This window comes from Pelophylax lessonae (genome assembly GCF_965119305.1).
Source record: "Pelophylax lessonae genome assembly, chromosome: 4".
NCBI lineage: Eukaryota > Metazoa > Chordata > Amphibia > Anura > Ranidae > Pelophylax > Pelophylax lessonae.
Window position 1 is genome coordinate 225,435,374 of NC_138771.1, and position 15,216 is coordinate 225,450,589.

Here is a 15,216-nt window from a genome sequence, read left to right on the forward strand (position 1 = left end):
CTGCACTAGATGTAGACAATCCTCACTCTTCACACATCTGTATAGTCATCAGTCCTGTCATAATTTCTTTATAAAAGAGCTAAAAATACCTCATTCCATATTTCTGTGTTCTATGATTGTCTGTGGCAAGACTTTCACTATCCTTTTTATTTTTGCAAAAGGCAGAAGAGAATTGTGAAAACTGAAAGTAGTAAGGATTTAGATGGTTATAGTGAAGCATGTTAGACAGAATTTGTAGACTTTGCACGTTTACTCTGGAAGTTCATAAATAAGGATTGACTTAAAAAAAAAAAGGACCAACGTTGTAACAATGGATTTAGTTAACTATTAATTATCTAAAGTAAACTAGTATGGTTTACAAGTGTACCTTTTAAGTTAAACTTATGTTGCCATCTTTAAAAGAAACAGAATACATTATGAATAGCAGCCATCCATATTATTTTATCCTCCAGATACTATTTCTTCTTTCCCTCTAAAGCATCTAGAGTAAAATTAGCATTTTAGTCTGCTGCCAGGTATTGATTTCCTGTCCTAAAATGTCAATATAGTTATACCAAGATTTCTATTCATGTCTCCCTTATCCTATTGTGAACCTTCTGAAAACCTTTAAGGAATTGTTAATACCAAGAACAAGAACAGTTATAAAGTACACATGCCACTCTTTAAACCTAGATTATTCTGAGCTCCTCCAATTCCTTTAACGGAAGCCTGACATAAAGTTAAGCAAGGGAAGGCAATAACCAAAAGGTTACTTACTATGCATTCTTATTTTATTTTTAATTTTTTTCTACATTTCCTAAACCTCCAAACCTGCACACACTCGGTATGCAAATAGTGACTGGAATAGTTCCGAAATGTCACAAGCATTCATCAATAAGGCATGTATATTAAAGTATAACAAACTGGCATGCCAAAACACTGAAATATAGGATTTTCCTGCTAATTCAAGGATGCTTAAGTAACGATTTATAGAAAAAAATGGTGCATCATTTAATGCCTGATTTTAACCTACAGTATGTAGCGTTTATAGCCAAAAATGGAATATCTATGAGACACCTGCAGACCCCAACAGCTAAGGTTCTTAGTGGGGATAAATAGCCCAATTGTCTATGGCACATGTGTCAAACACAAGGCCGAGGGCTGAATTTGGCCCTCCAGTCCATTTCATGTGGCCTTCGTACCTAGGACTTTTTTTCAGCCAGAACGTGGTGAAACTTTATTCCGCCAACTACAGCTCTTGCTCTCCACTACCTACTTACCACTGTCACTTGTAAACACACAAGCCTTCTGTGTTTACAAGGACATCTTTCTTCTTGAAAGGCTCTCACAGATCCCTGTCTGCCCTGCTCTCATGGGACAAAGGAGATGCAGATGCAGTGTGGGATGGTATTACGAGGTAAACTGCTGGGAAGGTACTAGACCTGAGCAGGTGAGATGCAAGGAAGCTTTAAGGGGGCAGAGAAGGGTTGTGGAGGGAGATGTGTGCAGAGCTGCAGGATGGGGAGAGTGGTGCAGAGGCCAGAGGAGGGGTGAAAGTGAGATGTGAACAGCCTATGAAAGAGAGCTTAACCCTGCACACTATACATAGCACACCCCTAAACCTGCACTCTGTATGTAGTGCACTCCTTTACCCTGCACTCTGTTCATAGCATACCCCTGAACTCTGCACTCTGTGCATAGGGCACCCCTTAAACTGCACTTTATGCAGCTGCCATGAAAACGAGTTGTTTGACACCCCTCGATCAGTGCTGTCGGCTATAGCTAGCAACACTGGTCACTGTATTTTGACAGTGGGGAACTCTCCCTGCTCTCAGAATATAATAGCTCTGTGGGAGGTATTTCCACATTGACGCCGAGTGTGGAGAATCAATTTATTTTTTTATTCAACCCGTAGAACATGCATTATCTGTTTTTTTTATATAATATACATGTCTTTTGGTTCATAGCTGCACCAGCTTTAGAAATACATGGGTTTGCTCCCCCAAATTTTTTGCTTGTTTATTATGTATTCGGTCTGACCAGACTACCGAGGTTGAGCAACCCACCCCACCCCCCACACACACCTGTACTCCATCAGTGTCCACTATCAAGTAGATACAGGAGGAGTCCCCTGTAGTGCATTTGCACATCTTTCCCAGCAAGGAGTGTTGTCTCCAAGGGTTAGAAAGGCTGGATTCATCTCTTTTTCATGGATAGTGTAGGACCCACTGATAATGGGGTACTTTGACGTAGTGGTGGGCTTGAGCACTATATGGCCATATGGTGGGACCAAATCCCCATTTTTATTCATGGATTGTCTTCAAATTTGGTAATTTCTTTTGCATGTGTGCGCTATTCTTTTTTAATATGCATTTTCTATTGCCTGCCTAAGCCAAGTGAAATTATAATCTTTTTTTTTTTTTTTAAAGAACTACTATATTTTAAAAAAAAAATCATTTAAAGCATTCACAACTATGCGTATAAAAGTACCCCCATTCACAGGATGAATGAGAAATTTGGCATTTATATAGCTTTTAACTTTTCTCACTGCAATGTCATGTGTTAGCTGCCATATTAGTGACTGTCAGGGATCTTGTGCAGCAAGTGCTAATTTCCATGCAGCAGGTTCATTTTTTTACACGTGTAGGGTTATGAGCATAGAAGCTTATCACGATGTACAAGGACAAGAATGCACACAAGCATAGACATGCACTTCTCTCTGTGCCTTGTTCTGCTAGATTGTCTTCAGTTCTGATTCCTGAGGTTCTGAAAACCTGCTAATCTTGTTACTGACCCGGGTACGAGTGACACTTCTCTTCGGATATCCCCTGTCAGCTATGTCTGCTGCTCCTCTGTGGTATCGTCCCTGGCCGGGACTTCTGACCATGATTCTGTCTCCTGACTTGGTACCTCGCGGCCTGACTCCTGCTGGTCCATGACCTTGAGTCTCATCGTGATTCTGTACCTGTCTGCCTGGCCTGCTGCTGAAGACAGCTTGTGATCTGACTCCATATTGCCACTAAGTGGATACCTGTGTTTCTAAGTACAAAGCTCCAGCTTCCTGGCATCTGCGCCCTTCCCAGGGACAGAGTGACCATTCGGACATTGGGGCACTGCCAGAGGGCCAGGGGGGCAGTAGGGGGCCCCATGAAAGGCTCCTGGGCTAGTACCTTTTGGGTCACCACTTGCAGTTGGGATCAGTGAAGAATTAGCTTTTCAACACACGGGAAACCAGGGCTGGATCTAGCCTGTCTAATCTGGGGGTGTAGTAGAAATAGTCAGGGGCCATTCTGACAAAACACCATGCATATTAGAGTCCCCTCATCACATTAGAGTCCCCCCATCATGTCAGAGTTCCCCCTTCATATCAAAGTCCCCCTTCATTTCAGAGTCTTCCCTTAACATTAGTGTTCCCTCATGACATTAGAGTTAGTTCCCCATCACATCAGAGTCAGTCCCTCCATCACATCAGAGTCAGTCCCTCCATCACATCAGTCTCAACCCCCATAACATCAGTATCAGCCCCCATCTCATCAGTATCAGCTCTCATCACATAAGAGTCAGCCCTCATTACATCAGAGTCGGTCCCCATCACATTAGAGTCAGTACCCATCACATCAGAGTCAGTCCCCATCACATTAGAGTCAATCCCCATCGCATTATAATTAGCCCCCATTACATTAAAATGAGCCCTCATCACATTAGAGTCAGCCCCCATTACATTAGAATTATCCCCATTACATTAAAATTAGCCCCCATACATTAGAGTCAGCCCCCATCCCATAAGAGTCAGCCTTTTTACATTAGAATTACCCTCCATCACATTAGAGTCACCCCCTTCACATCAGAGTCATCCCTCTCAGTCTCCCCTCCCCCAAGTCCTCAGTCCTCCTTTAACAACTTGAGTCCTGCCTTTAAATCTTCATCATAATTGCAGAATCATGGCAGAGGCAGGAAATGGAGCAGATCTAGAGAGAAGTAGTACTTCCAGCTTCTTCTTAAACCTCACACTCTGGCTCATCATTATCTGTTTCCATGATGTGGATGGGCCAGCTGCCAGCACCAAAGCAATGAATGACGTGTTGCATCCTGGTCTGCTCCCTTGCACCAAAGAAACAAATTATGAAATGCTCTAAAAAGGGGCAGGGCACTTTGCAGCCTTGCCAGCCCTAACTCACCAAAGTTGTGCACTGGCCCTTCCACATCCTGATACTAATGTCACTAGTCCTGGGGGGGCATGACTGAAATCTGGGAAGGGCACGACCAGCCCCAGCACCCCCCCAGATTTGACACTGTTGGCAACTAGAAAGTAAACAATAATTATGTTTTTTATAGACTGCCTTCTGTTTAGAAGTTACTAGGGAAGAGCAGATCTGTCTGGGGTTTATTCATGGAGGGGAGATTCACTAGATGCAAACTTAACATTGAATTCAGTAATAGGCCTCTTAAAAATCTATATGCATAGCTTGTGAGCTTCTTTTTTTTTTATTTAACCGCTGCTGGAAGCACCTCCTTGCACTTTTGCATGGCCTCGGCCTGCACAGCAGCGTGATCTGTGACCGATGTGTCCACTGAACACAGTGGATTATAGATCGATGTTGCAGGCCGCTATGATTGGCCCTGGTACTTCTTTGTAATCACTTTGAGCAATCACAGTGATCGCATGAAAAGTAGTAAACAATAGCTGTCATTCATGACGCCATTGCTTACTACTGTGTGTACTACTGTGATCGGTCACAGTGATCACATGGTACAGGGCCAATATTCACGGCGCTGTACCATTCAATTGCTGTGGCCAATCACAGCTATCACACTAGTAAACAATGGCATTATGAATGGATGCCAGATTGTATGTGCTGCAGTTTTAGTACATCGCCACCATTTTCATTCTAGACAATGTTGAGCCTAGTTATTTGAGCCTAATACAGTTGTTGCATATACATGCAAACAAAACACCCCTCTGGGATTTTGAGGCAGTTACAGACAAGGTAATAAAGTTTAAAAGGCTAACGCCAAATTTTATTTATATACAATAATAAAAATAGACAAAAGTCCATAAAGCAAATACATACAAAAATGTGAATGCAAAGATTACATATGAAGAGTACTCTAGACTAGTAGGTACAACCTACAATAGCTGCCCATATAGATTAGACTAGCTAAGGGGATCTTACAGTCCAACCCGACATGTTTCTGAGTGATTCCTTCTTCTGGGGATTTTGAGGTACAAAGAAATCTATGAGATAATACATGACTACAGTATTAGCATAAGTCATCTGTAATGTACAAGGTGATGTATTTATTGTGTAGAAGCATCATAATACAGTACAAGAGGCTACTGGCATTTGCATATAGTCAAAAAGACATGCTTTCAAATGGAGCTGGAGTTCCAGTTTGCTGGGAGGATTACAGGCGCCTGTACCAAAAATGTGCTACCGCAAGGACCCACCCATGGGGGTCGAAGCCAAATTACCAGTGGCAACCACAAAATCAGGAGGGAGAGGTGAAGAGTTTAGAAATAAGGGAGTTTACTAATAAAAATGTCAAAAACAGATGTTAAATAAGTCAATCACAACATTATGAGGTTGTAAAATGCTAGAGAAAAGGTGAGCAGTGAAGATCTATTGGTCAGATAAAAATAGAGTGCAAAAAGAATACAAAGCGGTAAAAAACCATGGGTTTTTACAAAAGAGTAAACCCATAAATAAATAACTCGTGTAGAACTGACCTGTGCACTGCTGAAGTAATGAAAAACGTCCTCACTGAATCCAAATCCAGTCCCAAATGGAGGAGATCACCAGGGGGAACTGGGTTCTATATATTGGTAAAAAGGAGATTAAATCGTTATTACCTCTGATATGGTGCAGGTGAAAATGAAAGCACCCATCTCCTGATGATGTGGGCTTAAGACCTGTGTAAACACCCAGCTCCATTAGCAGATGTGGGCGACCACGGGCTTCGGTGGGCCCCCTGGCCCAATGACCCGCCGGGAAGCCGTGGGTGTGTGTGGGGAGTGACAGCACACACGCAACAACCCCTGCTGTTTGGAATAAGGAGCTGTCCAGAACAGGACAGCCCTTACATGTTGGGTGGAGCACATACTGGGCAGGCGCTAGGTATAGCCCCCAGCTGGCATAGATGACATTATCTAGATTAGACATTAGTATATTTAATAACATATGAATCCGGGTGCTTCTACATTACGAAGACAATTCAGGAATTTTCTAAATGTATGTCCACACACATCACTAGTATACGGAAAAAGGACCCGGATGTACCTGTTGGCCGTCATATGGTCCTGGTGCATGCCGACTCCAATCCCAAGGTCTTCTTTCTCCTATTAGATCATATCCACCCTAGCTCCAGGACTAAATTAAGCCTTTACTTTTAAATCCTTTCTGCCTGGATGCGTCTTTGGAGGTTGTGAACTATCTATTTTTTGATTCCATTTCTCTTTCTGCTTATTTCCTTTTTTTCATGTTTCCTTGGTTTCCTTTTTTCTTTTTTTTCCCCCTTTTTTTCACTTTATGGTGTTCCATTCATTTGCATTATACCATGCATATTCATCATCAATGGCATCGATACTGTTGTTTACATGCCTAGTCTTTGTAACAGGTGTAGCTGCAGTGCACTTTCCTGACCGCTGGGCACCCGCCCAGTATGTGCTCCGCCCGACATGTAAGGGCCGCCCCCTTTTGGACAGCTCCTTATTCCAGACAGCAGGGGTTGTTGAGTGTGTCACTCCCCACACACACCCAGGGCTTCTCAGCTGAGGGTACTGCCTGGTAACATGTCTTTCTACCTCTGGGTGGGGTGCCGCCACTTGTCATCAGGCCAGGGGCCGCCCACACAAGCCCGTGCTCGCCCACATCTGTGGGCTAATGTAGCCAGGCATTTACACTGGTCTTAAGCCCACATTATCAGGAGGTGGGTGCTTTCATTTTCACCTACACCATATCATAGGTGATAATGATTTGATCTCTTTTTTACCAATATATACTACCCAGCCTCACCTGGTGATCTACTCCATTTGGGACTGGATTCAGTGAGGACGTTTTTCATTACTTTAGCAGTGCACTCTACATGACTTTATTTATTGATGGGTTTACTAATTTTGTAAAACCCATGTTTTTTTACCGCTTTGTACTCTTTTTATACACTATTTTTATCTGAACAAAAGATCTACATTGCTCACCTTTTTTTTTAGCATATTACAACCTCATAATGTTGTAATTGACTTTTTGACATCTGTTTTTTGACATTTTTGTTTGCAGACTCCCTTATTTTTAAGCTCTTCACCTCTCCCTCCTGATTTTGTGGTTGTCTCTGGCAGCTTGGCTTTGACCCCTTCGGGAGGGTCCTTGCGATAGCACATTTTTGGAACAGGCGCCTGTAATCCTCTCAGCAAATTGGAAAATGTGTCACTCCAGCTCCATTTGAAAGCATGTCTTTTTGACTATATGCAAATGTCAGTAGCCTCTTGTACTGTATTATGATGCTTCTATACATTAAATACATCACCTTGTACCTTACAGATGACTTATGCTAATAGTCATGTATTATCTCATAGATTTCTTTTGTATCCCAAAATCCCCGGAAGAAGGAATCACTCCGAAACATGTCGGGTTGGACTGTAAGATCCCCTTAGCTAGTCTAACCTATATGGGAAACTATTGTATCTTCCAGTCTAGAGTACTCTTCATTAGTGTTGAGCGAACACGGACTGTATTATTCGTGTTCGTACCGAATAATTGGATTTTTTTTACCCGAACACGGACACGGACACTTTACTGTATGTTCGGGTAAAAATCCGTGTTCGGTCGTTTTATTTCCGGGTTTTGCATGCTTTGGCGCTCTTTTCATGGCGGGCTTTCAACAGCCAATCAACAATCGTTTAACTGGTGTGCCTTAAGCCATCCCAGCCATGCCTGCAAATGTCTTAGTAGCTGTGATTGGCCGTCTGAAGCATGTGACCAAGTCTTTATAAGTTCGAGGCAGCCGCCGCAGCAGCGTCATTCTGCTGCTTAGCTAAGGGACAGAGCACACATCAATGTGCTGGCTGCTGATTAGGGAAAGATAGGCAGGAAAAAACCATTTGTGTCCGGATAGAATTGAGGGACAGGTCGGAGTGTTTAGGCAGGGCGAGTTGTAGGCATTTTAGGGATAGAGTCTGCTGAATTATAGGGTCAGTGTCTTCTACAAACTACAATCGATATTGCTGTGTGGGGGGTGGGGTGAATCTGCACTCAATCCTGATCTACGATCTCTTCTCAATCCTGTTAGGGACAGAGTCTGCTGAATTTTAGGGAAACTGTGTTCTACAAACTACAATCGATATTGCTGTGTGGTGTGGGATTGGAGATAGGCAGGTGTCAGTGATCCACATCCATTTTTCTGTGTGTGAGCTGCAGTGAACACAATCTTTTTGGGCTGCAGTGAACACAATCTTTTTGGGCTGCAGTGAACACAATCTTTTTGGGCTGCAGTGAACACAATCTTTTTGGGGTGCAGTGAACAAAATCTTTTTGGGGTGCAGTGAACACAATCCTTTTTGGTGTGCAGTGAACACAATCTTTGTGGGGTGCAGTGAACAAAATCCTTTGTGGGGTGCAGTGAACACAATCTTTTTGGGGTGCAGTGAACAAAATCCTTTTTGGGGTGCAGTGAACAACATCCTTTTTGGGGTGCAGTGAACACAATCTTTTTGGGGTGCAGTGAACAAAATCCTTTGTGGGGTGCAGTGAACACAATCTTTTTGGGGTGCAGTGAACACAATCTTTTTGGGGTGGAGTGAACAACATCCTTTTTGGGGTGCAGTGAACAAAATCCTTTTTGGGGTGCAGTGAACAAAATCATTTTTGGGGTGCAGTGAACACAATCTTTTTGGGGTGCAGTGAACACAATCTTTGTGGGGTGCAGTGAACACAATCTTTTTGGGGTGGAGTGAACAACATCCTTTTTGGGGTGCAGTGAACAACATCCTTTTTGGGGTGCAGTGAACACAATCTTTTTGGGGTGCAGTGAACACAATCTTTGTGGGGTACAGTGAACAGAATCTTTGTGGGGTGCAGTGAACACAATCTTTGGGGGGTACAGTGAACACAATCTTTTTGGGGTGCAGTGAACACAATCTTTGTGGGGTGCAGTGAACACAATCTTTTTGGGGTGGAGTGAACAAAATCATTTTTGGGGTGCAGTGAACAACATCCTTTTTGGGGTGCAGTGATCAAAATCCTTTTTGGGGTGCAGTGAACACAATCTTTTTGGGGTGCAGTGAACAAAATCCTTTGTGGGGTGCAGTGAACAGAATCTTTGTGGGGTGCAGTGAACACAATCTTTGGGGGGGTACAGTGAACACAATCTTTTTGGGGTGCAGTGAACACAATCTTTGTGGGGTACAGTGAACAGAATCTTTGTGGGGTGCAGTGAACACAATCTTTGGGGGGTACAGTGAACACAATCTTTTTGGGGTGCAGTGAACACAATCTTTGGGGGGTACAGTGAACACAATCTTTTTGGGGTGCAGTGAACACAATCTTTGTGGGGTGCAGTGAACACAATCTTTGGGGGGGTACAGTGAACACAATCTTTTTGGGGTGCAGTGAACAACATCCTTTTAGGGTGCAGTGAACACAATCTTTGTGGGGTGCAGTGAACAACATCCTTTTAGGGTGCAGTGAACACAATCTTTGTGGGGTACAGTGAACAGAATCTTTGTGGGGTGCAGTGAACACAATCTTTGGGGGGTACAGTGAACACAATCTTTGTGAGGTGCAGTGAACACAATCTTTGTGGGGTGCAGTGAACACAATCATTGTGGGGTGCAGTGAACTCAATCTTTGTGGGGTACAGTGAACACAATCTCATACTTCTGAAGATTTGAGGGTGCTGCCTGTTCCATACTCCCCCTACTCCTCATCTAGCCTTTTAGGGGTACAAACAATAGTAATTGGGGCCTAGTGTGGTTGTGTACGTGTGATATACATACACTTTTTTTGGATCATATTTTCTATTCCGCTATTTAATCAAAAACCTTTGGGGATCAGTTAAATTGGGGGATAGTCTGTGTTGGTACGTGTGAGAGAGATCCACCTTTCCAAGTTGTTGGGGTTCATCTCATACTTCTGAAGGTTTGAGGGTGCTGCCTGTTCCATACTCCCCCTACTCCTAGCCTTTTAGGGGTACAAACAATAGTAATTGGGGCCTAGTGTGGTTGTGTACGTGTGATATACATACACTTTTTTTGGATCATATTTTCTATTCCGCTATTTAATCAAAAACCTTTGGGGATCAGTTAAATTGGGGGATAGTCTGTGTTGGTACGTGTGAGAGAGATCCACCTTTCCAAGTTGTTGGGGTTCATCTCATACTTCTGAAGGTTTGAGGGTGCTGCCTGTTCCATACTCCCCCTACTCCTCATCTAGCCTTTTAGGGGTACAAACAATAGTAATTGGGGCCTAGTGTGGTTGTGTACGTGTGATATACATACACTTTTTTTGGATCATATTTTCTATTCCGCTATTTAATCAAAAACCTTTGGGGATCAGTTAAATTGGGGGATAGTCTGTGTTGGTACGTGTGAGAGAGATCCACCTTTCCAAGTTGTTGGGGTTCATCTCATACTTCTGAAGGTTTGAGGGTGCTGCCTGTTCCATACTCCCCCTACTCCTCATCTAGCCTTTTAGGGGTACAAACAATAGTAATTGGGGCCCAGTGTGGTTGTGTACGTGTGATATACATACACTTTTTTTGGATCATATTTTCTATTCCGCTATTTAATCAAAAACCTTTGGGGATCAGTTAAATTGGGGGATAGTCTGTGTTGGTACGTGTGAGAGAGATCCACCTTTCCAAGTTGTTGGGGTTCATCTCATACTTCTGAAGGTTTGAGGGTGCTGCCTGTTCCATACTCCCCCTACTCCTCATCTAGCCTTTTAGGGGTACAAACAATAGTAATTGGGGCCCAGTGTGGTTGTGTACGTGTGATATACATACACTTTTTTTGGATCATATTTTCTATTCCGCTATTTAATCAAAAACCTTTGGGGATCAGTTAAATTGGGGGATAGTCTGTGTTGGTACGTGTGAGAGAGATCCACCTTTCCAAGTTGTTGGGGTTCATCTCATACTTCTGAAGGTTTGAGGGTGCTGCCTGTTCCATACCCCCCCTACTCCTCATCTAGCCTTTTAGGGGTACAAACAATAGTAATTGGGGCCTAGTGTGGTTGTGTACGTGTGATATACATACACTTTTTTTGGATCATATTTTCTATTCCGCTATTTAATCAAAAACCTTTGGGGATCAGTTAAATTGGGGGATAGTCTGTGTTGGTACGTGTGAGAGAGATCCACCTTTCCAAGTTGTTGGGGTTCATCTCATACTTCTGAAGGTTTGAGGGTGCTGCCTGTTCCATACTCCCCCTACTCCTAGCCTTTTAGGGGTACAAACAATAGTAATTGGGGCCTAGTGTGGTTGTGTACGTGTGATATACATACACTTTTTTTGGATCATATTTTCTATTCCGCTATTTAATCAAAAACCTTTGGGGATCAGTTAAATTGGGGGATAGTCTGTGTTGGTACGTGTGAGAGAGATCCACCTTTCCAAGTTGTTGGGGTTCATCTCATACTTCTGAAGGTTTGAGGGTGCTGCCTGTTCCATACTCCCCCTACTCCTCATCTAGCCTTTTAGGGGTACAAACAATAGTAATTGGGGCCTAGTGTGGTTGTGTACGTGTGATATACATACACTTTTTTTGGATCATATTTTCTATTCCGCTATTTAATCAAAAACCTTTGGGGATCAGTTAAATTGGGGGATAGTCTGTGTTGGTACGTGTGAGAGAGATCCACCTTTCCAAGTTGTTGGGGTTCATCTCATACTTCTGAAGGTTTGAGGGTGCTGCCTGTTCCATACTCCCCCTACTCCTCATCTAGCCTTTTAGGGGTACAAACAATAGTAATTGGGGCCTAGTGTGGTTGTGTACGTGTGATATACATACACTTTTTTTGGATCATATTTTCTATTCCGCTATTTAATCAAAAACCTTTGGGGATCAGTTAAATTGGGGGATAGTCTGTGTTGGTACGTGTGAGAGAGATCCACCTTTCCAAGTTGTTGGGGTTCATCTCATACTTCTGAAGGTTTGAGGGTGCTGCCTGTTCCATACCCCCCCTACTCCTCATCTAGCCTTTTAGGGGTACAAACAATAGTAATTGGGGCCTAGTGTGGTTGTGTACGTGTGATATACATACACTTTTTTTGGATCATATTTTCTATTCCGCTATTTAATCAAAAACCTTTGGGGATCAGTTAAATTGGGGGATAGTCTGTGTTGGTACGTGTGAGAGAGATCCACCTTTCCAAGTTTTTGGGGTTCATCTCATACTTCTGAAGATTTGAGGGTGCTGCATGTTCCATACTCCTCTTCCTCATCCTCCCTTTAGGGTAGGAAAAAATTTAATCGGGCCTAGTCTGTGTTTGTACGTGTGAGATACACAGTTTTTTATCCTATTCCGCTATTCAATACACACCCTTTTGGTGTAAAAAACATTAAATTGCGGCATAGTTTGCATATTTGACATTTGCATATATTGTGCCTTGTTGCGCTGTTTTGGGTACTCCACCAACATGGCCAGTGGCAATGACGCCATTCTCAGCTTAACTATCCCACTTCTATGCCTCCTTGAAAAAACAATTTGGGCGATGATGGAAGAGGATGTGGCACAGGATGAGGAGGAGGAGGAGGAGGATGAAGAGGTAACATTTCAAAGGCTTTCAGGGCAGTCATTCGCAAGGGGCTCCGAGGGTGGGTTCCTGCACACACAAACGCCAGGGACACAATTGTCCAGCAGGGGCACAGTTCTGGAGGATGAGGAGGATGAGGAGGAGGAGGAGCTGGAGGAGGAGATGGAACCATGTTCACAGCAGGGTGGCACCCAGGCCAGCTCATGGCCATCACTGGTGCGTGGCTGGGGGGATACAGAGGACACGGACGATACACCTCCCACAGAGGACAGCCTTTCGTCGCCTCTGGGCAGCCTGGCACACATGAGCGATTACATGCTGCAGTGTCTCCACAACGACCGCCGAGTTGCCCACATTCTAACTTGTGCTGATTACTGGGTGGCCACGCTGCTGGATCCCCGTTACAAGGACAACGTACCGTCCTTAATTCACTCACTGGAGCGCGATCGCAAGATGCGCGAGTACAAGCGCACGCTGGTAGACGCCATGCTGCTGGCATTCCCATCTGACAGCGGGGCCACAGTGGAAGCACAAGGCAGAGGAGGAGGAGGAGGAGGTCGCCAACGCAACCAGGGCACCGCCAGCACCTCAGAAGGCAGGGTTAGCATGGCCGAAATGTGGAAAAGCTTTGTCAGCACGCCACAACAAACAGCAGCACCAGCAGCTCAGATGGAACGTCTTAGCAGGAGGCAGCATTTTACCAACATGGTGGAGCAGTATGTGTGCACACGCCTACATGTAGTGAATGACGGGTCTGCCCCCTTCAACTTCTGGGTCTCCAAATTGGGCACATGGCCTGAGCTTGCCCTTTACGCCTTGGAGGTGCTGGCGTGCCCTGCAGCCAGTGTATTATCTGAACGGGTATTTAGCACGGCTGGGGGCGTTATAACAGACAAGCGCAGCCGCCTGTCCAGAGACAATGTGGACAAGCTCACGTTCATTAAAATGAACCAGGCATGGATCCCACGGGACTTTTCCGTACCTTATGCAGAATAGCAATGGATACCGACCTTACCCACCCATTGTTCCATTTTTGCTCTTTCTCACTCTTTTGGGGTGTACCCTCATTTAAAATTTTTGAAAAGAAGCAGTGTTGGCTACCTCGTCCTCCTCCTCAGGGCCAGATTAATGTAGGGGCTATTGGAGCTGCAGCTCCAGGCCCCTACCTTTTATATAGGCCCCGGGTTGGCCATATTCACTGTTACCGCTCTTCTGTCACTTGTAAACACAGAAGTCTGGCTTCTATGCTCGCTTCCCCAGGCAGCACCCTCAGAACCTCCCCACACAGCGTGAAGGCCGGACAAGGAGGGACAGTTGGCGATGCATGGATGTGTTTATGGGCTTCAGAGACAGCATCCCATGTTGAATTAGGCATGCATGGCTGCACCCTTCCTCCTCTGGGTGCATGGCAAGGCACGGCCCTTAAGGCCCTTCAAAATCCTCAGCACCAAGCCCATGATGCTGTTAATCCGGCCCTGGTCCTCCTCCACCGCCGCTTCCACCTACACCGCCCATAGGTGTGCGCAGCCTATTGCATTAAGGTGTGCACCCCAAAGTTGAAATACACATGCATGTGTTTGCCAGCAGGGAGAGTAATGTATCGGGGCCATGTACCTGTAGGCAAGGAGAAATAGAGCAGAGCAGGTCCCAGGGAGATCTTTCCCATCTCCTCACTGGCAATGCTATGTGCCCTAGGTGATTAGGGTGTGCCCAGGCACACCCAGCACACCCTGTGCGCACGCCTATGTCACCGCCACATCCACCACCACCTCAACCTCCCTCCTACTCCATATGGGCCTCGTCCTTCAGAGATGAAGAAGAACATTGTTTTATTTTTCTGTTTTTTTTTGTTGTTTTAAGTTATTTCCCTATCCACATTTGTTTGCAGAGCACTTGCCATGCTCTTAATTACGTTTTGCTGCCATTTGCAGCACTCTAGCCCTTTCCTTTGGTGTTTTAGAGCCATTTTAGTGCCTTAAAGTTCGGGTCCCCATTGACTTCAATGGGGTTCGGTGTCCGGGAAAAGTTCGGTAAAAGTCCGGGACACGGACCCGGACTTTTTTTTAAAGTTCGGCCGAACCCGTCGAACACGGACATCTAGGTGTCCGCTCAACCCTACTCTTCATATGTAATCTTTGCATTCACATTTTTGTATGTATTTGCTTTATGAACTTATGTCTATTTTTAATATTGTATATAAATAAAATTAGGCGTTAGTCTTTTAAACTTTATTATCTTGTCTGTAACTGCCTCAAAGCCCCAGGAGGGGTGTTTTGTTTGCATGTATATGCAACAACTGTATTTGGTTACTATTTGGACGTTGGCAGTTCTTTAGATACTCCACGTGGCTTTTTCTTCTTTTCAAGTTATTTGAGCCTAAACCTCTTATTATTATTATTAAGTTGATGAGATGCTTAGCTGTGTGTATCAAAGTGGGATGGGACACCTACATTCCTTTGCCCTATACCTCATGACTTTCTTTGGTTTTA